The sequence below is a fragment of the Neolamprologus multifasciatus genome, chromosome 23 (genome assembly GCF_963576455.1).
Source record: "Neolamprologus multifasciatus chromosome 23, fNeoMul1.2, whole genome shotgun sequence".
Classification (NCBI taxonomy): Eukaryota; Metazoa; Chordata; class Actinopteri; order Cichliformes; family Cichlidae; genus Neolamprologus; species Neolamprologus multifasciatus.
This window is the reverse complement of record NC_140460.1, coordinates 2,114,412-2,141,591: the sequence shown is the minus strand read 5'-3', so window position 1 is coordinate 2,141,591 and position 27,180 is coordinate 2,114,412. Positions and strand designations below refer to the sequence as shown.

Here is a 27,180-nt window from a genome sequence, read left to right as displayed (position 1 = left end):
TTATGATACATAAAAGCTTACAAAGTCTGCATCACAGCTCGGTAAACAGATCACCGTTTAAATCTGCAGCAAGCGACAGATTTAAATGCGAGTCAGCCTCAACTTCTCTAAACGGTGTCTGAAATGTCCCTTTTTTACGAGGCCGGGCATGTTGGACGTTAATCAGCTAGCCAATCAAACACTGGCTTCAACCGAGTGGTCAAAAACAAATGGGCAAACATGATGTTTTAATGCCTTCATTAGAGCGGAGGAGAAGGCAGCCAAAAGGCTCGAGTTTTATCCTCTGTCTCTGTCTCTGCCAGGAAGCTGCCACGGGGCAGTGCCCAGTCAGCTCACTGCGCCATTGGCTGGCGCTGCCCCAGTGGACTATGAGAGACATTATAAAGTCTAATAGTGCAGTTTATATGTTTTATTAGTGCTCGTTAATCGAAGCCTAGCATTCTGGATGAATTAGTTATTCTCTGTGCAAAGCGATCCAGCCTGAGCACTGTATTAACTTGCTTATTAATAAGTGCACAAAAGAACGATGGAGCGAAGGCTGCTTAGAGGGAAACTCGTGCACTGTGTCTTGTCTTGGCAGATTTTGTTTAGTTTGCGAATCGTCCTTTACAGACATCAACTTGCCTTGTGGTCGGGATCTACTGATTTTCATTTATTTATTTATTTTTGTATAAAATCTATTTTGAAACACAAATCTTTGGATAGAAATTTACGATGGCTTACGTATCTCTTAAACGCGCAACAACTGATCATTAGTGTCGGCAGGGTGGCGCAGATAGACTGGTGCTTCTTTGTTATTGGTGAGTCTGGACAGGCGCAGTTGTGCATGCTGGGAGGAAGAGGAGGATTTTGGGAAAGCGATGCTGCTGTCTTGTTTAGGTTAAGGCTTTTAAGTCCAAGTTGCAGGGAACTGGGAGACTCGCCAGACCGACTCTGGATGTTAATAAAGTTTAGCGGCTCCATGCCAGCACTGTGATCTGCAACGCTTAGGGTTATTTTTACAGACTTTTTACAGACAATTATATTTGAAAGAGAAGGCTGTTTTTCAGCGGGCTAATATCAGTGCAAGGAGATAATGTGTGTGATAAGAAGATGCAATTTCCCATGATGTGGTGTTGCAGAGGGCTTTTTTTATGCGTGGGAATGTCTTTTGCATGAGAACTTCCCCTGCAGTACTGAAAACACTATATTACACTTTTTGCTTGTAATATTTTAATAGTGGTTTGTTAAAAGCAAACATTTAACCCAGCTGTTCATGCATTTCTCCACTTAGCCTCACACTCTAAAACTTATCAAAGTACAACAAGGATCCAGCATTTTGTGGGGAAGAACGGGGATACAGATCCAACTTCATTTCGGATACCAGTGCAGATGCTTTGGCTTTTTATTGATCTGACACCAGTGTAAAAATTCTCATTCATAATTTAGATTTAGATTTTTTGTGCAAGGGAACTTCATTTTAAACACTGTTTTGTTACTTTTTATAAGAAAAGGTAGCAAATCAATGAATAGATATATAAATATTAGGGGTGCAACGATACTCGTATCGATATTGAACCGTTCATACAGTGCTTTCGGTTCGGTACGCATATGTATGAACAATACAAAATTTTTAATTTATTTTATCAACTTTCCTTCTGACGATGCTGTCTGTGTTGAGCGTTCAGTGGATCTGCGCTCGACAGTGCAGCCTAGGCGGAGTAGTCGAACGCAGATTCACTGAGCGCAGGGCAAGCTAGCAGACAGAAGCTAAGCTCGTTGCAACATGGCAAATTGAACCTCCCCCACCCTCATTCAGATCTGGCGTTTGGAACTATTTTGGTTTTCATGTGACGTATGACCCTGAAGGTAAGCGCGTCATGGACTAAAGTAAAACGGTATGTTGGATGTGCCACTCAATGCTCAATTACATGGGTGGGAACTAGTGCATTAGCGCAGTTAGCTCATTAACGTGTTAGCCGTCCAGCCCCAGGCACGGGGCGATCCGCGGTAGCTCGTTAACGGAGATTTGCCGTGTTGTGGCGTTAACGTCATTTCAGATTAACGCTGACAGCACTAGTGGGAACACAACGAATATGACTGCACATTTACTCCGACATCATCCTAGTGCAAAGACAAGTGGAAGCAGACAAAAACAACAAGCACGCATGCTACAAACTTTAGCCGAGTCATTTAGACAGCCGTTAGCACATGATTCTCCTTATGGGGACCTGATATGTTTAATATGCTGCTGAGAATATAGCCCAGAAGAAGCGTATAGTAGAGCTTTTATTTTGGAAAGAGACATTTCTCTGTAATAAACTCTCTTTTCCAAAGATGAGTGATTTCTCCATCAGATAGATTTATTTTTTTATTACTTTGTTGTTTCAGCAACATTAAATTAAAAAAACTGTACTTTTGAGTTAAAATATATATTTATAATTTTAATAAATGACAAATTAAAAAGGCATGAACATTTTTTTGTATCGAAAAAATATCGAACCGTGACACCAAAGTATCGAACCAAACCAAACCGTGAATTTTGTGTATCATTGCACCCCTGATAAATACAGTGGATTAGTGTTAATAAGTAATATTACAAGTGAAAAACAGTAAAAAGTATTTACATTAGTGCGTTTGAGTGTTTACTGTATGTTTACTGCTGTCTCTGCTCTCACTTTCACCTTCGGTGCACCTCCTCACACACAGCAGATAAGACACAGGTGAGAGTGAAGATAATGTTCAGTGTGTTATGGATTAAATTACCGTAACTGCACTAAAAGCTCCCCAACATAAGCAGACAAATCTGTCTGTGGAGGTTTTCATGGTTTTTTGTGAACTCACATTTAGCTGCAAACAAGTAAAGAAAAGTAAATCTCGGTAGATGAAGTTTTCAAGTTTAAGTCTTCTTTATTTACACGATGACATGGGGAGGACGGAGCGCTTCACAGATATATGACAGCTTGAACAAAGAGGCCGAACAGCGGAGCTTTTCTGCTGTTCTTCACTGCTGAATAAAAATACCATCGTCTGATATTTGTTCTGTTAGCTTGAGTTTAATAGATTGGCTCCGTGCACTAGATCAGCCTTTTGTTACCAATTCCCGATCTGACTTTCTGAGTCATAATTGGACCGATGTCTGATCCACTTATCAGATCAGTGCATCTCTTTGGAAGAGTGAGCACAGCTGATTTATATTCCTCCTGTTTTTTCCCCTTTTTTTTGTTTAGCATAACCAAGCGTTGCTTATTTGCTCTCCTCTTTTTACCTGTCACGTCAAGGTCTGTGTTTGCCTGACTAGTTGCCAAGCCAGGAGTTGAAGACCTTTAAAGCTACTCTGACTTATAGCTGCTGTACTGATGTCGTTGTCTTCTAGACATCTCAGCCTGATTTTACCCTCTAGACACAAAAACCACATCTCACAGATGTGCTGGCTGCTCTGTCCACAAGGTTCCAGTGGAAACAGTAGAGACATCTGCTATCTTCTGGCTCCTGTGTCTTTTAGGTTGTTAGTTTTAAATTCCATTTTAAGGAATACGAGCAATTTTCTTTCTGTTTTTTAATATTATTTGATGAAATTCTGAATAGGAAAAAAAGCTTTCCGCGAGCATCGTCGAAGACATCGAGTTCTGCCTTTTGGTTTATTGCTGCCAAGATTAAGTGTAGGGCTCTTTTTCTCCGTTTGTAGAAAGTGTGTTAAATGAGTCCACATTTCACTGAGTAATACCTTCAGTATGCACTCTTCATTAACATGCTTAACATTCCCCCCAAGACCCAGAAGTCAGCTCCTATAATACACTGCTTAACACAAACATCATGTCGTACACTTATGATCTCTTATGGGGCTCGTTGTTGGCCGTTTCAGGAGCGAGCTGATTTGTGCGTTTGTAAGTGTGTTAATGCCAGAGTCCAAGCGAAGCTGCAAGATGGACAAGTTGAACTCTGAACATGAAAGTTGAACTTGAAAAGTTAATAAAATGAGCACTTTTTTGCCAGCTAACTGGAGCAGAGATCCATTTGAAAACTCTAGTCAAGAGGTTAGTACACTGTGGTCCAAAAAGTGTTCTTTTTGTTTGGCTTGAGGATGAAGTCTGTTGCAACACTGGTCATGTTGAATGTTTCCAAAACAGGACGCACAACTTAGTTTTTAAAAATAAGAAATGTCAATACTTGGCTAAATAAATGCTGAGCCAGTGTTAATTTTTCAGCAAGTGTATCAATCACCAAAAAGATGTTATTATCATGTAATACTTTATGACAGGGGATGGGTTTGTGCATTTCCAAAGACTGGATGTGATTATAAACTTTCCTTTAGGAATCCACATGTTGATGCATTTAAAGAGACTTATTATGCTAAATTACATCCTTGTATTTTTATTTTTGAGTAACTTTGCATGATTTACAGGTATAGTCGTCTACTGTCTGCAACAAGCTATATAAACGAAAAGCATAATAGATAATAATGATGTGCTGGTGGCCAGCTGTGTTTTGAAAAAGAAGGTTAATAGGAACCAGCTCCTAGCCATCCGACTGGCTTGACATGTGCGTCTTTTCTCCTGGTGTTTAGCTTTAAACCTTTACGACGAAGCCAAAGCCCATCAAGAAGAGCTTCATTCACCTTGAAATCGATACGCTGAGATGCTTGGATCCACATAGACAAGACACTTGGAAATTCCCATGGCTACAGTAACCCAAAAAAAGCTTCCCATTGCAGGAAATGTTTCTTATATATCACCAGGGATTTTAGGCAAGAATATTTAGGATGAGTAGCTGGCTTTTTCCCCAGAATGTCCTCACCAAAGCTGAGTCAGAGATTTACTGAACTGATAGAGTGAGTGAAGAAAGGAGAGAAGAGCGAGATTTTTCCAGTCTCTTCTTTCTGTTTATCTAACTTTTGCCCTTAAAAAGTCAGCTCACAGCACATGTTGGCTAATACCGATAAAAAGCCTAATCAGGCACTTTTAGCTCGTATCGGCACTTTATCTAATAGGCTTGTGTTTGAGAGTTGAAATGAATTAGGCAGCGTCAGAGCCATGACAGCCAGGTGCTGAGCACTTGGCCCAGTGTCCTGCAGCCTGAGCCAATTGGAAAATGCTTTGCAGAATTTATCTGCACCCTTCTCCCTTGACAAATTATTTTATTGTTCCTACACAGTTGGTTTTCATTTAGTCTTTTGGCTAATGATCGGCTGAGAGCATGTGCACCATTGTTGTTCGTTTCCCTCAACTTTTCTTCAACATGGATACTCTGACTGGAAGTGTGCACGTCTGATAGCACACGTTCATGACACATAGAAGGTAGAATGCACACAGATTGGGCAACTGTTGCATATACTGTGTGTCCCGAGCGTCTATAAAACTGGGAATTCTTTCTCAAGGAATAACTGTGAGCTCCAAACCTCACTGCAAAACCTTTAATCGCATTATTCAGTGTTTCATGTAGCACGACTAGCAGATATGCTCTGTGAGGGCGGCAGATGTGAGAGATAGGTTGGAGCTCGCCTTGCGTCCGAGCCCTGCACTTTGCATGACCTGAGCTCAGTACATCAGGACTGGGCCGCTAATCTTTTACAAATGCTCCGAGTCTCCATGACCGGGCCCTCGCAGAGACGGCTTAGTCAAAACATCCCCGCTGCTCCCGAGCACAACCTCGGCCTCTAGCTTAATTCAAACACTGATTAACTAACAAATACCTGCTGCTTGTTCCATGGCATTACACAGCCCGGTGCGCTCGGCTCGGCTCCATGGAGTTTGACAGTGTGTTTGCTGTTCTGCAGAGGAACACAGAGACCTACTGTGCAACAGGCTTTTCAGGATTTGTACGTAAAACGATACAGGACTTGAAAAATCGCTAACTAACAATTTACACTGACAACCATAAACGAAACGGCCAAGATTTTAACTGTTTGGCTTGGATTGTGATTAAGGTCGTTGGCGGTTGCGTCATCAGTGTTTCCTGCCAGTAGATGAAAGAAAAAGAGCGTTTTTATCAGATGATACAGGTAGAAGTGATAATCATAAATCATGGCCTTTTGTCGAGAATCAGATTTCATTGTAGTAACCACCAACAACTCCCCAACCCCTCACACTTCCCAAGTTTCTAAGAAAGTCTTAGTTTTCCTGCCAAGCGCACTTCCCATTGAAATAAATAGAACTACTTGTGCTATAACTCGCCATCATTGAGAAACTGTTTTTATGAGTGTTTAAAACGACATTGTTACAGAATGTATTGTGAAATGAAACTAAATATGTGTGGTTTTGTCAGTAATTGTATGTGATAAACGATTCAAGTTTATTGCTCATTCATTTCTATGCAGCTGTGGCCAGGCCGAGGCTATTGCTAACATTGGGGTGGCACTAAAACTGACGTCTCATCAATTCTTTTCAGTTTTTCTGTGTGGGGATTTTTCCGTAAGCCAAATCGTCAAATTTGCAGACATGGCTGCAAAAAAGTGGAACAGTTTTGTAGTCATTTGTATTGTTGATAAAGCTGTGTTTGAATAGGTGGTTGCACTGAAAATGTGGCCATGTGCGATCAGCAACCTTCTGCTAGAAAAATAGTTCTGTGAGTATTTGAGTAGCACTGGTGTTCAGGGAGGGTACCGGACATAAACGGTAGTAACCAGACCGAAGAGCAGCGCACATTTCGGTGCTTTATTTTCCTGAGCTGTGACACACTTTGGATTCTAGCCAATCATTTTACCTTTCCAAGGATAGTAGGCAGGCCAAGATACGTGCGTTCTTTTAGAGCAGACCTACAGGTTAAAAATGTCCAAAGCAAAGCGGTCAAAGTCTGGCTGTACTTCACAGCAAAAGATGCAAACTCAGCAGCTGCAACAAGTGCTTTAAGCTGATACTGTGATACTGTCAAAGGAGGTAACACCTCAAATCTGATGAAACACCTGGCGATGCATAGCGTTTTTTTAAAAGCCGAGAAATGCGCCGTATTTGATAGCTTGCTGCGAGACCTCACACCGAGCACATCTACTGCGGGTGTGGTGCCTGTTATCGACCCGGAGTTAGCAACATCCCCCAAAAACCCGAAGAGGAGAGTCCTGGCCCCTAGCCCTGCCAGTGTAGCAGAAATGATGAGGATGATGATGCAGCAGCAGCCGTTCTTCTCTGCGTGAGTAGCTTAATGTTGTTCGTGTGTAATTTACGTTGAGTAGGCTAACCACGTTATTACATTAATGCATGTAAGGTAGGGCTGTTCATATAACGATATATATCGGATGACGATATAAAAACGTCTATCGTTTCATTTTACGCTATCGTTTGTTTCGTGGTGTCACAAAATAAACAGTTTATGGCAATATTTTTTCATGGTTTTGATGGTCACTGTAGTGGCGATATTAATTTCTTAAAGTTCTCTCTTTCTCTTATATTTTATATAACCACACTACAGACGGACAAGCACCTGTTTTTATGCGTTGTCGTTAGCAACAACGACGGTAACAGCATCGCGTGTCCGCTTGTTTATGTTCCACATAAACCTTTCACAATAAAGCTCAAGATCCTGCTGAGACTTTTCAAAATAAACTGAATCACGTAAAAGCAGATTATTTACGGATGAGAAGTAAAAAAGACGCCAGGTGCTAAAAAATAAACCTTAGACTCAAACGTTAGAACAGGCTTTTCCCCGCAGCACGCCGTGTAATAAACACTCACAAAGAAAACGGCGCCGTTACAACTTATGTCTAAAAATGTATCGTTTCATGCATCGGTTAAAACACTCGACTCCAGCTACATGACGCACAGCTGGAAACACTTCACGCAAGTCGAGCTGCCCGAGATTCACAGAATTTACAGAAAATGTTACATTTTTGTGATTTATATCGTTATCGGGACGATAGATGTCTTATATCCGGATATGAGATTTTGGTCATATCGCACCTAATGTAAGGTGAACTAGCAAACAGCGTCGTAGTTACATGCGGCTGTCTTCTTGTTTGATGGCAGATGCTCCCTTCACCTTGGCCAAAAAAGCTAAAATGACCAAAGAAAAAGTGGGAAACAGTTAAACATGAGAGGTTTTTGGACAAAGTTTGTGTTTTTTCCATTGTTTAAGCTGCTTCCAGCCAAGAGTGATACCATATATGCCCCATAGCTGCAGAAAAGGCTAACATTGTTATCTTTTTACAAAAAAACAGCTAAACATGAGAGGTTTTTGGACAAAGTTTGTGTTCTCCATTCTTTAAGCACCGGTTCAGCACCGGCACCGTTTCAAAAGTACCGGTTTGGTACTGGTATCGGATAAAACCTAAACGATACCCATCCCCACTGGTGTTGTGGGTGGCCCTCCCATGGTTCTGCCCCTGATCTGTGCTGTTTTGATTGCCATGGTACTCCTATGTCCATGCAGTGTGACGGTGCTGCAGAACTTGCATCTGTTGATTTTTATACTTTTAAAATGATAGGATACACTGGGGATAATAAATCTTTTACAATTGTTCATAAGAATGATACTTTTATAGATATAGTTGGAATTTTAACACTATCTATAAACTGAATGATTTTATTGTAAATGAAACTTGTGCAATGATGTGCTTTAGTTTAAGGGCTGCAATTAAAAATGTTTAACGTATAGCCCACCAAACCTCACTTTAACTAAAGTCAACAGTACTTGTTAGCCATACCCTTGATAGCCTTGGCTGTAAATATAAATGCATAGGTTACCGCAGCATCCACTTTTACAGGGCCAGATTGTCATTTGACACGAAAATACGGCCAATCTAGGCCACTGTAAAGATGCCAGTCTCATGCAACCCTCAAGAGCTCGAAGCCTCGAAGGAGCCCGGCGAGACGGGCGAAGCATCGGCATATGTACACTGCAGCCTGCCAAAGTACACTCATTTAACAGCACCGAAAGACTTGAGCTGAGAACCTGCATGTTTATGTTAGGAATGATGTAAAATGGCTAGAATTCATATTTCACATCAAATTTCTGTTTCAAGATGGCTTCTCTCAATTTTTACGTGTAAGGAAACAAACATTTGCATTTCAAAGTTCTTCAAATAAAAATAAATTAAAAGCAAACCAGTTTATGGGTTTGGAGACTCTATTGGAAAACAGGTCAGGGGCGAAATGAATATTTTTTATGGTTCATAAAAGAGCTTCACAATGAATGCCAGGATATGTGAAAGGCTTGACACATGGTACGGGCCAGAGTCCTTCGAGAGTCCCTCTCTATTCAGACGCTTACACTCTGGGCCAAGACCGGCCAAACAAACCACACGGCAGGATCCAAATGAAGAATGATTTCTTTATTTCTGCTCTTCATCATCTAATTAAGCTCCTTCTCACCAAAGATCTGTCCAAGGAAGTCGACAACCTTCACTTTTTACTTATCAGTTCATCTGTTTCAAGTTTATTTACAATTAACTCAACATTCAGGGCCAGCTTGGTATTTTCTGCCTTTTTTAGCAGTTATTTGGGGTCATAGTGTCAAGTGTTTAACTCTCTTTTACATGTTCACTGACTCTATACATAAATATTTGTACATAATAATTTTATTAGGTATTTTTAGTTTAGATTTCTATCTGTCAGGGAGCTGTATCGTCCCAGTTATTCTTCAGAGCAAACCTTAAACATATATCCAGATCTTTAGTGCATAAATGTAATATGTACCAGACTGTGCTGGTGTTTGGAATATTTCTGGAGTACTGAAGCGTTTCCTTATTTTATAGTTTCGTGTAACTCTGTGAATGGATATGCTGTTCATTCAGTATTTATTAAAATAACCCATAAGCCTGCGTACTATATGTAAAAGGACCAAATAAGCCACGTTTCCTTTCTCTGCGCTTTTAACAGAATCAATTTAAAGTCGTAACCTGATAAGATGGAAAAAAGCTGTCTTGTTCTTCTTTGCTGTTCTTCCACAACAAAAAGAAAACGTTCGCGCTACGATATCTGAAATCTGGATATATTTGTTTCTCTAAGCCGCTACAAGCTGTTGTTTTTCTTTGGATTCAGGCCGTCTCAGTTCAGGCTCCTCGTGTAAGTCCAGGCGGCCTTCACGATGTTGAGAGCAGGGCTCTGTGGGATTCATACCATCTGTTGCGGGACTCGTTGTTCTTATTGTCGGTGAAGATACAGCACATGTAGTTCTTCATGACTGTATGCTTGTGGTCAGTACTTGTGAATGAATCTGGGGCAGATCAAATGTCTCTGATGGTTTTAAGGGATGTGAAAGAGCTGGAAAAAGAAAACTGAAATACATGACATAGAAAAATCACATCTCTAAGCTAATATATAAAATCAATACAACGTTAAAACAGAATGTAGAACATATAGTTGGGAATAATCTCAGTTAGAGAATAAAAAAGTGCATTGTTCTGTATTTTAAAGACACTGATTTATTTATTTATTATTATTTATGACGTTTCTGGACTGACCCACATTCAGTTGGAGTTATCGGTCGCAACTCCCAAATAATTTCACAAAAGTCCCGTCTTGCTTTGCTTCTAACCGTCGTCTGCCTCACGCGGCGAAGGGACGCAGCGAGAGCAGTAATCATAACAAAAGGAATCTTATTACAGCCATTAAACAAGAGAAGGAAAAACACTGTAGGCCTTCATGCTTGGACATCTAAAACGCTTACGCAGTGAGAATATATTTGCTCGTAAAGCTCTTTGATGGTGGCCCTGTCCGTTCCAATACGCAGGGCTCCTGTCTGTGTAAATACCTGCGTATTGACCTCACACCGCACAAGATTAAATGTGTTTCCATAGGTGTCACTCGGTGCCATTTTTGGCTTTAACGGGCCCCACCGTGCCTTAGTCCCTGTAACCGCGGGGGGCTCAGGAGTCACGCCATCACTTCTCATGTGGTGGCTAACAGTGGGCTCTTCCTGAGTTTGTAGATGAGGGCTTGATTGAACTGCAGCCCCCTCATCCTCCTCGCAGCGGCATTGTGGAAATTTGTTTGATGTTTCGGTGATATATAATGTCTGGTAGACTGTCCATCTCGAGTTACTTAGAGTGCGTGCTCCTGCCTCTGTGTGCTCTCTGTTTTGCGAGTCTGTGTGTGTGGTTGTGAGGGGGGTGGTCTTCAATGCCAAAGCTATTGGTGAATGAGGACTCCCCACACAATAAAAGAACGGTATTGCTGACTTCCTTAGGTTTGTGTGGTTTGAAATTCAACACAGGTTTGCTCGGTGGAGAACCTGGGCCCCGCTCTTATTTATTCTGTATATTTATGAAAACCCCAGTTCTGTGGTGCCCTCTGGGTCTACGAGGAGGAGGTCCCCAGGCCAGGTTATGGTCATTATTATGGCCCTTTGGTGGGAGACTGCTGTGCAATAGCACATTTCCTTAGTGTTACAGATTATTAGTCATTTTGTATTTGTGTGTGCAAAATAAACACTTTAAGCCAAAGTTAATTCATTAATTAACCACAGCTGGGTGCTCTCATATTATGGAGCACCAAAATGATCTTTTTATTAGTCAGCGTATCAGCTCGCTACAGTAATCAAATCGCAAATAAAGCCCCGGCTCTTAGTTTCTGCTGTCAAAGCAAATTACACACTTTTAAAAAAGCTCCTTTTCCTGCATTTTCAGGCTGACTTGAAGCCCAGTCATCTTGACTATAGCTAATATTCATTCTGGACACTGTGGAGGAGCAGTGACCCCGGCTTTAACCAAAGACTTCAAAAGCCGAAGCAATTACTATGCATGCTTTGAACATATCCTTTTCACAAAGCAACATTCCATTATTCTTCCTGCGCTACAACAACAAAAAGTAAGAAAGAAGTAGGAAGTGAAATCGGATTCCTCTTTTGGTTCCCAAAACATCTGGTTTGGCCCTTGTTTTAAACAACTAGCATCCCCTCTGAGAATAACAGAAGGTTATGTGCACTGTGTGTAGGTAACAGAATAATCATTTTCAAATGTTGCTCCATCCAAATGTGATCTAATTACCAACACTTAAATTCAACCTCTCAGTTGGACCACCGACCATCAAGGGAGTTTTCCTCCAAACCTTTTCCTAACTATTCATTTATTTCTCCCCCACTGCTGGCTCGAAACCATTAAAAGTAGACAATAATTGCTGAAAACTGATTACTTGTTTTACAGACGTCACATAAATCTTTTGTCAAACTGTAACCAACGGCACGGAGCGGTGCCGGGCGAGAAGAAGAGATATTATCTGTCAGAAGGTCCTCGATCCCCCTGCTACATGGAGATACTCTCATGTTGTGTGGTTGAGTTTGGCCACTGTCATTTCCAAGGAATTTCCTGCCATCTGTGTTCAATCGAATTCTCTCACAGATCTGGGCTTGCTTGTAAATATTGGGTGCTGGCTGAAGAGGACTGAAGAAGTACTGTGAGTTTTGTACCAACAGCCTTTCGGCCCATATTGAAGAGGCCACTGGCACAGCAGGGATCACTGAGACTAAAAAGCAGCATATTATGTGGCTGTTCTGGAAAGGGCTGATTACTTACTTAGCTTTAATTGACATTGATTTAATCCACACGGTGAACTATGGCTGAAAGTGTTGAACTGATTGCACTGAAATGAACAGATGCACGTTTCCAGAAAAGAAATAACTTTGGTGATACTCCCCGACTTTCCCTTCACCAGCAACCCAAAGTTTTCCCACATTATCTGTATCCCAGGGATACTCAGTAGGTAAAGCGGTTGCCCCGTGATCGGAAGGTCGAGGGTTTGAATCCACTGAATGGCTACCCTGCTAACCGGCTACCAGGACGGTACCTTGCTCAGGGGTACCTCAACCCCTGAGCAAGGTACCGTCCTCACACACTGCTGCAGCACTGGTGGTGGCTGCCCACTGGGTGAATTCAATTCAATTCAATTTTATTTATATTGCGCCAAATCACAACAAAAGTTGCCTCAAGGCGCTTCATAGATACAGAGAAAAACCCAACAATCATATGACCCCCTATGAGCAAGCACTTTGGCGACAGTGGGAAGGAAAAACTCCCTTTTAACAGGAAGAAACCTCCAGCAGAACCAGGCTCAGGGAGGGGCGGCCATCTGCTGTGATTGGTTGGAGTGAGAGAAGGAAGACAGGATAAAAGACATGCAGTGGAAGAGAGACAGAGGTTAATAACAGATATGATTCAATGCAGAGAGGTCTGTTAATACATAGTGAGTGAGAAAGGTGACTGGAAAGGAAAAACTCAGTGCATCATGGGAATCCCCAGCAGCCTACATCTATTGCAGCATAACTAAGGGAGGATTCAGGGTCACCTGGTCCAGCCCTAACTATATGCTTTAGCAAAAAGGAAAGTTTGAAGCCTAATCTTAAAAGTAGAGATAGTGTCTGTCTCCTGAATCCAAACTGGAAGCTGGTTCCACAGAAGAGGGGCCTGAAAACTGAAGGCTCTCCCTCCCATTCTACTTTTAAATACTCTAGGAACAACAAGTAGGCCTGCAGAGCGAGAGCGAAGTGCTCTAATAGGGTGATATGGTACTACAAGGTCATTAAGATAAGATGGGGCCTGAATGGGTTAAATGCCGAGGAGTAATCCCCCTACGGGCACTAACACACACACACACTCCCTCATTAATTGTCCTGAATATTGTTTGGCAATTTCTTTATTATTTACACTAACCCTAACCTGTTAATCTTCTGACTTTTACTTTAGTGCCACCAAGAGGTTTACTGTAGTTTTCAATAAAATGTCTAGAAAACAGTTAAAGCCATGAAATTTGGACCAGATGTTAATGTTTCCTTTATGATTTCCTGTTGCACCGTTATCACTCAATACAATTAATTTGCTTTATAAAAACGACCAATTACCATTTTGCTCTGCTGTACGGTAGCTTGCCAAGCAAAATGTTGAGTACGGTTCATTATCTGTGTCGTATATCAGCATGTTGCTGTTGATGTTGTGAGCCTGTTGCCATGACGTTTAACTCAAATGTTTGGAAATGCGTAACAGTTGGTTACATTTATTTTTAAAGTAATTTTAAAGTAGTAAGAGGAGATTACCGTTAGGTATCGCTGCCTGTTGACAAAGGTACGGTAACTTATTAGAGCATGCTAATGATATACTCACTGGCCACCTTCATAGTACTGGGTGGGACCCTTTTTCACTTTAAGAACTGCTTTAATTCTTTGTGGTCAGGTCCATATTGACATGGCAGCGTCTCACAGTTTGTCAGCGGCACATCTGTGATGTAAATCTCCTGCTCCACCACATCCAAAGGGTTTTTTATTGGATTGAGACTTGATAACTGTGCAGACCATTTGAGTACTAGTTTGGGATGATTTGAGCTTAGTGGCATATTAGCCTGCTGGAAGCAGCCATCAGCAGACGGGTACAATGGGGCCATAAAGGTAGAGACAGCAACAACACCCAGGTTGTGGTATTTAAACGATGCTCTGTTTCTACTAAGAGAAACAAAGTTACAATACATTACCACCAAACTGCTGATAGGGGAGGACAGATCTGTACTTTCATGTCTTTTTGTTTTATTTCTGCCAAATTCTGACCTGCTACCTAAATGTCACAGGACAAATCTCTCCTCCATCAACCACTTAACCAGTCACAAGCTTATTAATTTTTCTCAGCAGTGACAATTTCAGTCACCATAGTAGTTACTAGAGGTGCAACGATACTCGTATTGATATTGAACCGTTCGATACAGTGCTTTCGGTTCGGTACGCATATGTATCAACAATACAAAATTTTACATTTATTTTATCAACTTTCCTTCTGACGATGCTGTCTGTGTTGAGCGCTCAGTGGATCTGCGCTCGACAGTGCAGCCTAGGCGGAGTAGTCGAACGCAGATTCACTGAGCGCAGGGCAAGCTAGCAGACAGAAGCTAAGCTCGTTGCAACATGGCAAATTGAACCTCCCCCACCCTCATTCAGATCTGGCGTTTGGAACTATTTTGGTCTTCATGTGACGTATGACCCTGAAGGTAAGCGCGTCATGGACAAAAGTAAAACAGTATGTTGGATGTGCCACGCAATGCTCAATTACATGGGTGGGAACTAGTGTGTTAGCGCAGTTAGCTCGTTAACGTGTTGGCCGTCCAGCCCCACGCACGGGGCGATCCGCGGTAGCTCGTTAACGGAGATTTGCCGTGTTGTAGCGTTAACGTCATTTCAGATTAACGCTGACAGCACTAGTGGGAACACAACGAATATGACTGCACATTTACTCCGACATCATCCTAGTGCAAAGACAAGTGGAAGCAGACAAAAACAAGCACGCATGCTACAAACGTTACCCGAGTCATTTAGACAGCCGTTAGCACATGATTCTCCTTATGGGGACCTGATATGTTTAATATGCTGCTGAGAATATAGCCCAGAAGAAGCGTATAGTATAGCTTTTATTTTGGAAAGAGACATTTCTCTGTAATAAACTCTCTTTTCCAAAGATGACTGATTTCTCCATCAGATAGATTTATTTTTTATTACTTTGTTGTTTCAGCAACATTAAATTTAAAAACTGTACATTTGAGTTAAAATATATGTTTATAATTTTAATAAATGACAAATTAAAAAGGCATGAAAAAGATTTTTGTATCGAAAAAATATCGAACCGTGACACCAAAGTATCAAACCGAACCGTGAATTTTGTGTATCGTTGCACCCCTAGTAGTTACAGTAGTTATAAAAAGTAACCAGAGGACTCTAATAGTTTAGTTATATTTTACTTTGTTTCTCATGACTCAGCACATTTTTTCCTCTTTTTGAAGTCAGGAAGTCAACTTTCTAATTACTTAATCATTGTCTGCTTTATAAAACAAGTACATGCCAAGTAACTCACTCTAAAGTAGTTCAACTATTTTACTCTTAACATAGTTTCAGTATCTAAATATGCACAATGTGTTGGTGTTAAAAATCTAAAATAATCAAATATACAAACTTATTGTACAAAATCTGCAAGTAATTACAATGTAACTTTTCTAGTCCCCATAATTTGTAACTTTTTGTAACTTGATATTGTGTCATGATATAAAGAGAAGCTTGATCCTGTAAAGTTCTGTCAAATGTTGTTTTGCTCAGAAAATAGGAAAACGTCTGACATGAATCTGTCTTTTGTTTTCCTGTTGGAATACGTGCAAAACATTTCAACGTTCAAATAAAGCCTTCAAATCAAATGATGTTTGTCTAAAGTTACCTTCTTAAGCCAGACATTCTCAACACCACAGATTTATTGCACTATTACAACAAGTAGAGGTTCATGCTGATGTTTGTCGAAATGGATCTGATTTCAGTGAAGTTTCACAGGGACTTCTGCCGTGTTTTGATACGACTTCAGTGGGCACACAGACAAACTGAGGCCTATTGTTTAAGGAGGGAAACGCAACTTCTGCACTAAATCGAAATGTTTATTTTTAATGGCAGATTTATACACGCCGGTTATTCTCACGAGTGGACTCAAACAAACACGCATACAAAAACACAAGCGCTCAAAAGTAGTCTCTACCTACAGAGGTGTGGGCTCTAAAGCTTTTTAAATAGCCACTGATTTAAAACGTTTTAAGTACTTTGTAAGATTATTTTGTTTAGTTGTTGAAAATAATAAGCTGATTCTATGGAGAAGTATACCAGACGCACATTAAAGGCTTTCTCTGCGGGTGCTCGTCAGTCCCAAACCTCTGGCCTGCCTACATCACTCTGCCAGTATTTACTGCTGCCTCCCCAAACAGAGCCACCTCTTGTCTAGCTTTGAAGCGCCTCCTGATCCCATGCCGAGGCTTCAGCGCTCACGGCCAACCTCCGGAGCCACGTTGTTCACCAGCCTTGTAAAGGTGTCTGTCGCCAAGCCAGGCGTCCCTGTCACGTCTGCCAGCAACGCGCATCACGATTTGTCAGTTCGCTGCTCGATCAGGTCGGTCCACGGTCCCCACTGATGCTTTGTGCGCTGTTTGGCCTTTACGTTTGTGTGGCTTCGCTGTCAAATTATAGGATGTGGTTTGGCTCAGCACTGCTTGTAAAACTCTGTGATTAATCCTGGCAGTGTGTAGATTTGCGGGCAATATCTTGTTATCATAGTGATTGTCAGGAGAAAGTTGTGGCTGCTTGTGGCTTTATTGTGGTTTGTTGACTATGCACATTTTTGCTATATTAACAAACGTTGTAAAAGAGTTTGACTTGAAGACAAAAGATATGCTTATTTTTGCGATGATCAATCATTGCTGTGGTGCTTTGGGCTTTTTTTTAAATTGCCCTTTGCAGAGGTCACTGTGCAAACAATGGAGTACTATAAGGACTTTCCCCATATTTCTGTCTGCATTTGTGTTTGCTGAGTTATTTTCTTTTTTTTTGTTTATGCTGCTCGTGCTAATGTCATCATCCTGCTTTTATGCATCTTAAAACCTCGATGGGTCATTTTCTGAAGTTCAGATAGAAACGATCTGTTTAATAACTGAGAAAAGCTGTGACTTGGATGTTTTTCCATTTATGTAAAGCTTTTAAATGAACATATTTAAAGTAACATCTACATTTTTTAAAATTTAATTGCCTCCAAAACCGATAAAATATGAGCCATTATTTAAAATTTAAACCCACCCCGCTTTCATCCCTGTCCCAGTTTGTTTTTTCAGCCTTAGGGATCGCCTGCTCAAATCTTAAATGATGGCCTGTTAGGGAGCCACCAGTGACAAAATGCTACCACCAGGTGGTGACATGCACAAGTGTAAAGTTTTAATTATGTAAATCAGGGAGGACATCAGGGGTGATCCCAGCCTCTCACTCTCACACATCTAAAAACAATAAAGAGATAAATGCTTGTGTGTATCTGGAGTCACATAATCCTGAAGCTTTCTCTCCTGTTTGGGATTTGAATGACTCTTTTAGTCAAAGCAGTCGGTCTTTGGGACTCGGCTGGTGCGAAGGCTGGCGCTGGAATGGGGTGGGTGGGGTTGGTCATTGGGGATGAAGATGGTGGGTTTTTGGCTGCCAACTATTTGTTTGTGTTCACGACTGCGGTTAGCAGAGCTCCATTTGAAGAGCCTGGCATTATGAGGGCCCCCGCTTCCCACAACATGTTCTCTCTTCTCTAAAAGACAGCAGAGCTAATCATTTACCGACCGCTGCGTTTATCGGCGCGCCTTGAAACTGTGCAGGCGCTTAGTAGGAACAACCAGTCGTATCCACGATATGCTGTTTCTCAGTTTTTATTTACACTTTTCTTAACGCGGCTGATTTTTGTTCTTTTCTCAGACACAGTTACAATTTGCAGCGCTTCTTTTCTTCACTCTGAGGTCGAACCTGTCCGTTTGGCTTTCTTGCATGTAATCTTCGGTTTTTATGTGACCAAGCTGACCATGAGAAAACGGTATCTGGTCTGTGAGGGGCTAAAATCCGCCAGAACCAATTGATTTTTTATCCTCCCGAGGTTCTCATGTCTGCTGCTTCTTGTAATCCTGCTACGAAAACACTGACGTTTCTGTGCTGCACCAGTAATTTAATCGAGTTTTTCTCCTTCCCTTTACTCGGCACCTGCTTTAAGAGAAGCTTCCTCCCTAGACGTTGTTATTTTTCATTTACTTGTGCCCTCAGGTTTTCAATCATACATCCATTACTAAGCAAACAAATAAGTTCCGGGCCTATGCCGCAGACACAAATATAGACATGAGTTATGAGATTCAGAGGAGCCGGGAAAGGCTTTGGATGCTAATACACAACATCTGCACCGGACAACACGCACAACCAGAGCATCCCACCGCAAAGACCCACAGTCTGCTGACACTCACTTATACACGCTGACCTGTCTCCTGTCGAAACAGGAACGATGGGGGGAGAACCGTGGCAGGTGGTGGCGCTGGGGCAGACGGGGATAAAATGATCATTATTAACTGTTTATGTGCTGAATGTTATGATTTATGGTGCCAAAGTGGGGCCAGTCGAGGTGTCACGTTGGATTTCCAGAGGCATCTGTCTTGTGGTTTTGGCAGCTTGTCGTACCTCGGGTTCAGATGTTTGCATCACACTCCTCACATCCCATTTCCTTCTCCGACACCCCCTCAACAGCCTCCCCTCGCTTTAAGTACAGTACACCTCCGATCGCTCCCCTTTCCTCGCCTTAAACCCTCGATCCATCTGCACATCTGCTTTTCATTGAGGCCTGCATGTCTCTAAAGACTTGAACGCATTAAACGCTGGCACAAGCGCAGTCTCACTCTGGCACTTAACACACTGCTTAGGTGACTTAAAAGGGAGAGGCGAGAATTATAGAAAATGAAGTGTCACCAAAATAAAAAATGGCCCCAGATTACCACCAATTACACTTAATAATCCTGTCCAGACCATCTGTTGATCAGATGACCGACTGGTGTTGTCTGTGGAGAAACACGGAGACTAAAGAGAGTCGGAGGGAGAGAGATTCATATAGGGAGACTTGAAACTATGTAATGATGTGGTTTGATCCTTTCAGTACTGTGTAGATTGGAATGCTTTGTATGGTAATGCAGTCATAACGGAGTATCTTGGGATAATAGTCATGTTGTTTCAGTGGGGTTAAGTTCTGTTTGATTGAAGACATATGTCTGCTCTGCTTTATTAGTCATTTATTAGTCACTGAGGTCAGGCGAGAGTTTTTTAGCCAAGGCACAACACTGCTGAATTTGAACATGACTCTGATCATCAGCCCTGCAGGCAGCCTGAATAGGTGTTCAGTTACAGCGCACCCTGACTGGCCCTGATCCGCTACGTGAAATTCGTCCAGTTATGTGAAGCGTGTTTAACAATCAGCGTAATCACAGTGACCACAACCTTCCACTAAAGAGTGAGTCGTGCCCTAATTATAAGAATTATCGAGTCTGCATTCATTCATTGTTCCTGCTTATTGTCTTCATGTTCAGCCTCCATGGCCACAGCGGCTACATTAATCAGCGGGGAAAGGATTAGAAAGCCCTTTCCACTCACGATCACGATGCATCTGATCTTTATAACTTTGTGTGCTGTGTTCCCGAGGGATTTTTTTCAAATGAGGAAGCATGACCAATGGATGACATCAGAGCAGGCGGAGTGTACGGGTGGCTGGAAGCTTATTTCTCGCCACGTAGTCGGCCAAAAAAATAATCAAACGCGTCCCGAAACAAGTTCTCCAATAACCCCGTTTATCCAGATATAATTGCAATCTTATTTGAGGGATTAGTTTATATACTCATGTCCAATGGAGCATATGTGCTGGCTCCTTTAGTCTTATTTCCTCTCTTATACATCTCATTGAGCTCTGCAGTTTACTGCCATCCTTTAGTGATGTGCACTGAAATTATACAGGAGGCAGATTGTGCAATAAAAACCATGTGATGACATTTATGGAACAGAAGATACCACTTTGAATGTAAGAGTATTATTAGACATTGTTACAAAGAGGGCCCGTTTCCTGTCATTCCCAGAAGAGACCTTTTTTTTTGGCGTCTTAAGAGACAGATAACAATAGACTCCTTATTTGTGGCTCTGTCTTTAGTTGGCAATGCTAACATCAGTGGCTCTTTGTTGGGATGAGCCAGCACATCTGTACATGCTCTTCGTACTGAAAACAACACTTGCCCCTGGTGGTTCTGGCACTGCCCTGTCTCTTTCTCTCTGCCCCTGCTTCCCTGATCTCACGGCCTTACAGCATCGCTCCCTAATTGGGCCTGAATGTTTGCAACCGTGTATAACAGAGGACCATCCCACCCTGCTTGTTCTGTAGTGCGTAACGGGATTGGACACAGTACTAGTTCAAGTTCAACTTAAGGTTTGGAGTTTCCTCTTGAAGATTTTGTTTTTACGCCTGTGAAGGTTCTCAGTCATCCAGGTCATCGTAGTCCAAGGAGCTTGGAAAGAAAAGCATCTGGACTTCTTTAAGTTGCTTGAAGATGTTTCACCTCTCATCCGAGAAGCTTCTTCAGTTCTAGGTTCAAATGGTGGAGAGTCCCAGATATAAGCCCTGTGCGAGTGTCCCCCCGAGAGGGAGAATGGACACCCCAATGATCCTCTACCTAATTACACGAGCCAAGGTGTGAAAACGGGTGTAGGTCACAATTAGCCAGGGTTTCGGGTGAGCTCATTGTGAAACCTGGCCCCGACCTAACTTTTCCTGAGGTCAGATGGGCCAGGATGTGAGTGGGCGTTAAGGCGAATTGTTTTTACATTTAGCATTTACTATAAATAAAAATAATGTGTTGGTTAATGAAGTTGGTTGACACCTAAGAGCTTGGCTAGCATGGTGCACCAATAGTTAGCTGCTAAATAGTGCTAACTAATGCCTTAGCCAGACAGACTTAGGGACTAGTCGGCAAACCCCGCCCCACCTCCGGCTGCTGTGTATTCCCCAACCGGTTGTTGAATGATAGTTGGTTGTCACAGGGTGAAATCGGAGACAAAAAAAACTAATCTCTGCTTGTTTTGATTGGTAGTAGAGTTCAACTTCGACTTGTCTGAGCTGTAGTGAAACTTAAACAAATACAAGAAGCTTTTCCGTCTTCACCCCTTGCAGCCAATGCTAGTGACTTTCAACAGCCTCCAGCAATAATTCGCAAACCATTCACAGAATATATTTTTTTCCCCAGCAACCAGTGGTTACTGGATGGTCACTAACCGATTTCTAGCTCAGTATTATGTGTGATATGTGTGATATGTTTTTTATTGATTAGCATTCAAATATCTCAGTGAAGACAGAACAAAGATTTACCACAAAGCAAGAAAGCATGAGACAAGGCTAATCAAAAGGTATTGGCTGAAGCATTTGCTTATTACGCCAACCCTTTTAACAAAAGATCTTTTAGCATGCAGCTCCTGTACACAGGGCTCGAAGCAAATAATAAAATTCAATTCAATTCAATTCAATTTCATTTATATAGCGCCAAATCACAACAAATGTCGCCTCAAGGCGCTTCATAGATACAGAGAAAAGCCCAACAATCATATGACCCCCTATGAGCAGCACTTTGGCGACAGTGGGAAGGAAAAACTCCCTTTTAACAGGAAGAAACCTCCGGCAGAACCAGGCTCAGGGAGGGGCGGCCATCTGCTGCGACCGGTTGGGGTGAGAGAAGGCAAACAAAGCAAAAACAAAACAAACAAACAAACAAACAAGAAAAAAACAAAAAACAAAAAACACCACCACCTTAGTAAGTAACTACATCAAAGCAAAAGAATCAAGAGGTTTTTTTGTTTTTTGTTTTTGTTTTTTTTTGCTCTTTTCATTCTTGATATATATATTTTTCTAATACTCTATTTTTAAACATATTTTTAAACAAGGAAAATGAACTACACCTTTTTAAATCACTGTCATAACTATTCCACAGGTTAACTCCTCTAACAGAAACACATCTCTGCTTTATATTTGTCCTTATCTTGTTTTTTTTAAAGAAATCTGTTCCCCTTAAGTCATATTGACTCTCTCTGACTTTGAACAGCTTCTGAGTACTGGGGCAAAGCAAGTTATTTTGTGCTTTATACATTATCTGTGCCATTTTATATTCAACTAAATCATAAAATTTCAGGGTATTCAGATTAATAAACAAAATGTTAGTTGGTTCTATATAGTTTGATTGGTTTATAATTCTTATAGCTCTTTTTTGCAACTTGAAAATAGGAAGAGTGTTCGTTTTATATGCATTACCCCATATCTCCAGACAGTAAGTCATATATGGAAGCAACAGAGTACAATAGAGTGTGTATAATGATTTTTTGTTCAGGACATGCTTTGTTTTATAGAGAATAGCAATGGTTTTTGACATTTTTGTTTTCACATGGTTTATATGAGACTTCCAACTCAGCTTATCATCAATTATCACTCCAAGAAATTTATTTTCGTACACTCTTTCAATTTCAATTCCATTAACCCTGATTTTAGATACATTTTTCATTTGTCTAGTGCCAAAAATAATCAATTTTGTTTTCTTTATATTTAATGATAACTTATTTACATCAAACCAGTTTTTTAATATATTTAACTCCTTTTCCGCTGTAGTCAGAAGCTGTTCTAGGTTTTTACCTGAGCAATACAGAGTGGTATCATCAGCAAACAATACACATTTTAACAGTTTGGAAATGCTACATATGTCATTTATGTATAATATAAATAATTTAGGGCCCAGCACAGAGCCCTGAGGAACACCACAAGTTACCTTCAACTGCTTAGATTTTACATTATTGAATTCGACATATTGATATCTGTCATCCAGGTAACTTTTCATCCACTTGTATGCTAACCCTCTTATGCCATATCTCTCTAGTTTATTCATTAATATAGAATGATCAATCGTATCAAACGCCTTTTTTAAGTCTATAAAAACACCAACAGTATATTCCTTATTATCTATAGCATTAGATATCCCTTCTACAAGTTCCATCACTGCCATCGAAGTGGACCTTTTCACTCTAAAGCCATATTGGTTATCACTTAGGAGATTATGCTTCTCAATATATTTATCAAGTCTATTAACAAATAACTTTTCTAAAATTTTTGAGAACTGTGGGAGCAGTGATATTGGCCTATAATTGGTAAACTGACTTCTCTCTCCGTTTTTATGGATTGGAATAACTTTTGCTATTTTCATTTGTGAGGGAAATACACCAGTTTGAAAGGACAGATTACAAATGTATGCGAAAGGTTGCACTATATATTCTATAATACTTTTAACTAATATCATGTCAATACCAAAACAGTCAGTGGACTTTTTATTTTTAAATGTCTTCACAATGTTAATTATTTCTCTATGAGTTACAACACCAATAAACATGGAGGACACATTCTGAGTAATATGTTTATTTAGGTCGTTATTATTTCTTGACTCTGGAATTTCTTTTGCTAAATTAAAGCCAACATTTACAAAGAAATCATTAAATTCATTTGCAATGTCTTTAGTTTTATCAAGCACAATATCTTTATCTTTTTTAAAATAATCTGGATAATTCTTATTTTTTGAGCCCTTTTTGATTATACTATTTAATATCCTCCATGTTAGTATGACTCGGACCTAATACACACACACATTTCTGGAATTTAATGTACAGGGTGGGCCATTTATATGGATACACCGTAATAACATGGGAATGGTTGGTGATATTAAAGTCCTGTTTGGGCACATTAGTATATGTGGGGGGACAAACTCCTCAAGATGGGTGGTGACCATGGTGGCCATTTAGAAGTCGGCCATCTTGGATACAACTTTTGTTTTTTCAATAGGAAGAGGGCCATGTGACACATCAAACTTATTGGTAATGTCACAAGAAAAACAATGGTGTGCTTGGTTTCAACGTAACTTTATTCTTTCATGAGTTATTTACAAGTTTCTGACCACTTATAAAATGTGTTCAATGTGCTGCCCATTGTGTTGGATTGTCAATGCAACCCTCTTCTCCCACTCTTCACACACTGATAGCAACACCGCAGGAGAAATGCCAGCACAGGCATCCAGTATCCGTAGTTTCAGGTGCTGCACATCTTGTATCTTCACACCATAGACAATTGCCTTCAGATGACCCCAAAGATGAAAGTCTAAGGGGGTCAGATCAGGAGACCTTGGGGGCCATTCAACTGGCCCACGACGACCAATCCACTTTCCAGGAAACTGTTCATCTAGGAATGCTCGGACCTGGCACCCATAATGTGGTGGTGCACCATCTTGCTGGAAAAACTCAGGGAACGTGCCAGCTTCAGTGCATAAAGAGGGAAACACATCATCATGTAGCAATTTCAAATATCCAGTGGCCTTGAGGTTTCCATTGATGAAGAATGGACCCACTATCGTGTACCCCATATACCACACCAAACCATCACTTTTGTTGTTCCAACAGTCTTGGAGGGATCCATCCAATGTGGGTTAGTGTCAGACCAATAGCGGTGGTTTTGTTTGTTAACTTCAGCATTCACATAAAAGTTTGCCTCATCACTGAACAAAATCTTCTGTGTGAACTGAGGGTCCTATTCCAATTTTTGTTTTGCCCATTCTGCAAATTCTGTGCGCCGATCTGGGTCATTCTCGCTGAGATGCTGCAGTAGCTGGAGTTTGTAAGGTGCCATTTGTGAGTAGCTAATATCCGCCGAAGGGATGTTCGACTAATGCCACTCTCCAGTGACATGCGGCGAGTGCTACGCTGTGGGCTCTTGCTGAATGAAGCTAGGACAGCCACTGATGTTTCCTCATTAGTGACAGTTTTCTTGCGTCCACATTTTGGCAAATCAAACACTGAACCAGTTTCACGAAACTTAGCAAGCAGTTTGCTAACTGTAGCATGGGAGATGGGTGGTCTCGTAGGGTGTCTTGCATTGAAATCTGCAGCAATGACCCGGTTACTGCGTTCACCAGATATCAACACGATTTCGATCCGCTCCTCACGTGTTAACCTCTTCGACATGTCAATGGCTGTGAACAAAGAGAAACTTGTAAATAACTCATGAAAGAATAAAGTTACGTTGAAACCAAGCACAACATTGTTTTTCTTGTGACATTACCAATAAGTTTGATGTGTCACATGGCCCTTTTCCTATTGAAAAAACAAAAGTTGTATCCAAGATGGCCGACTTCTAAATGGCCACCATGGTCACCACCCATCTTGAGGAGTTTGCCCCCTCACATATACTAATGTGCCACAAACAGGACTTTAATATCACCAACCATTCCCATGTTATTACGGTGTATCCATATAAATGGCCCACCCTGTACTCAAGCTACAGTAAGCACATCCTCTATGGGCTTTTAGTGTACTTAACCTCATAATAAGCCATATATTTGTCAGACTTCAGTGCAATAGCACAAATTTGCTGAACTCAAGCTCAGCAAACAGCTGCTGCCTGTGTCAGCATCCATCAGTCAGTCTGGTCATACCTTTAGTAATGCACAACTGCCTCAATATAATTTTAATGGGTCAAACAAAAAATATGAAAGGGGAAGTTAGCTGTAGAGAGCAAAGATGTTTTTGTTCCAGGCTGTAAACCTATTTATGTCTGCTCGTTTGAAATTTAGAGTGTGTGGGGATCAGTTGGCTTTCGTTTTGGAGCCAGCGTCCAGTAGCCATTTTGAGGGACTGCAGGTTTTGATTCTTCGTGTTGGTTTAATGTTTCCAGCTTCGCATATTGCCCTTGTTCCTTGCTGGCTCATTTCTTTGTTCCTCCATTTAACGGCTGTTGCCTGTGAGCTTGTGATGAAGCCGTATAGGCTGCTCAGCCGTGATCCATTCAACTATATTAATGGATTACACAGACGCACATTTCTCTTTCTCAAGTGTTTTTCAGAACATAACAAGAAAAAAAATCCAAACTCAGAGCCAAGGGAATGTAAAGTATGATGCATAGCTGCTTCGCTCAATAGGCGAGCCATAACCTCTGCATAATCCAGAGAATGATCACCTCTGTCTCTTTCTCCCTAAGTCGCTCTTTCATTCGCACACACACTCTTCACCTGTCATTCCTGTTGGATGTCTTACATTTCACCTCAGTCCCTGATGCTCTGTCTGGCTCCCACCTCCTGATCAAACTAGGCTCTAACACACAATGAAATGTTCAACGGTGAATTACCATAGCACATTCAATATAAACTGATTTTACGTTTGGATTCGGTCCAAAGCTCCATATGGCCGAGGAGGCTGCTGCTTCCCCAACCAGAGCATGACTGATTCTGTTAATGTCACAAAGCTCTAAATCACTGGAGCTCCAACTCTCTGCAGTGAAGGGATCAAGAACTTTAACACTCATGAAACACTTTTACTTCAGTGTCCTGGAGAAAATCAGAAGGTGCCTGTTGTTGAAGACAACCCCTGAGTTGCAACACCTGGATACGGGGCTACTTCAGCAATACTTGGATGTGAATATTGGACACAGGAGCATAGTATGTTCATATTTTACATCTAATCGGAAACTGCTGGAAAATTGCGTGTAGAGTCCTAAATAAGATCATAGGAAGTCAATAACACTTTATGTGTAAGTGTAACTTTTACTGAAAGAATACACAAAAAAACACCTGTAGATTACTTTGCATGTGCTCGGTGCTTTTTTGTTTTGCTGCTCTACACAATTTTTGCTCAAACATATTTAATCGATCAGGTTTCAGGTTCAGGTTTATTCATTTATATTGCACTGTGATGGACCGAGCAGTGAAGGAAACTTAGGCACAGGTTAAAGTCCAAAAAAATTTTTTTTTTATTTAACCCAAAAAACATAATTGGTTAAATCATGCAAAAAGAATCAAAATCTTGGGCCCATAAAAGAGGTCAAAATAACAAAACTCAAAGTTGACAACACTACTGATAACTCAAACAAACTGACCTAACTTA

At 41.0% G+C, this 27,180-nt stretch overlaps 1 protein-coding gene and 1 long non-coding RNA gene across 2 annotated transcripts in view; one reads left to right on the top strand and one right to left on the bottom strand.

Annotated features, from left to right (window-relative positions):
* Positions 1-27,180, top strand: part of glis1b (GLIS family zinc finger 1b) — a 99,438-nt gene that overhangs the window by 7,996 nt on the left and 64,262 nt on the right. The gene's annotated exons all lie outside the window — the stretch shown is intronic.
* On the bottom strand, positions 1,508-16,531 carry LOC146490664 (uncharacterized). Its single transcript, XR_014872353.1, has 2 exons — positions 14,921-16,531; positions 1,508-1,894 (listed from the first exon to the last, which is right to left on the bottom strand). It is a non-coding gene; the product is annotated as an uncharacterized LOC146490664 (long non-coding RNA).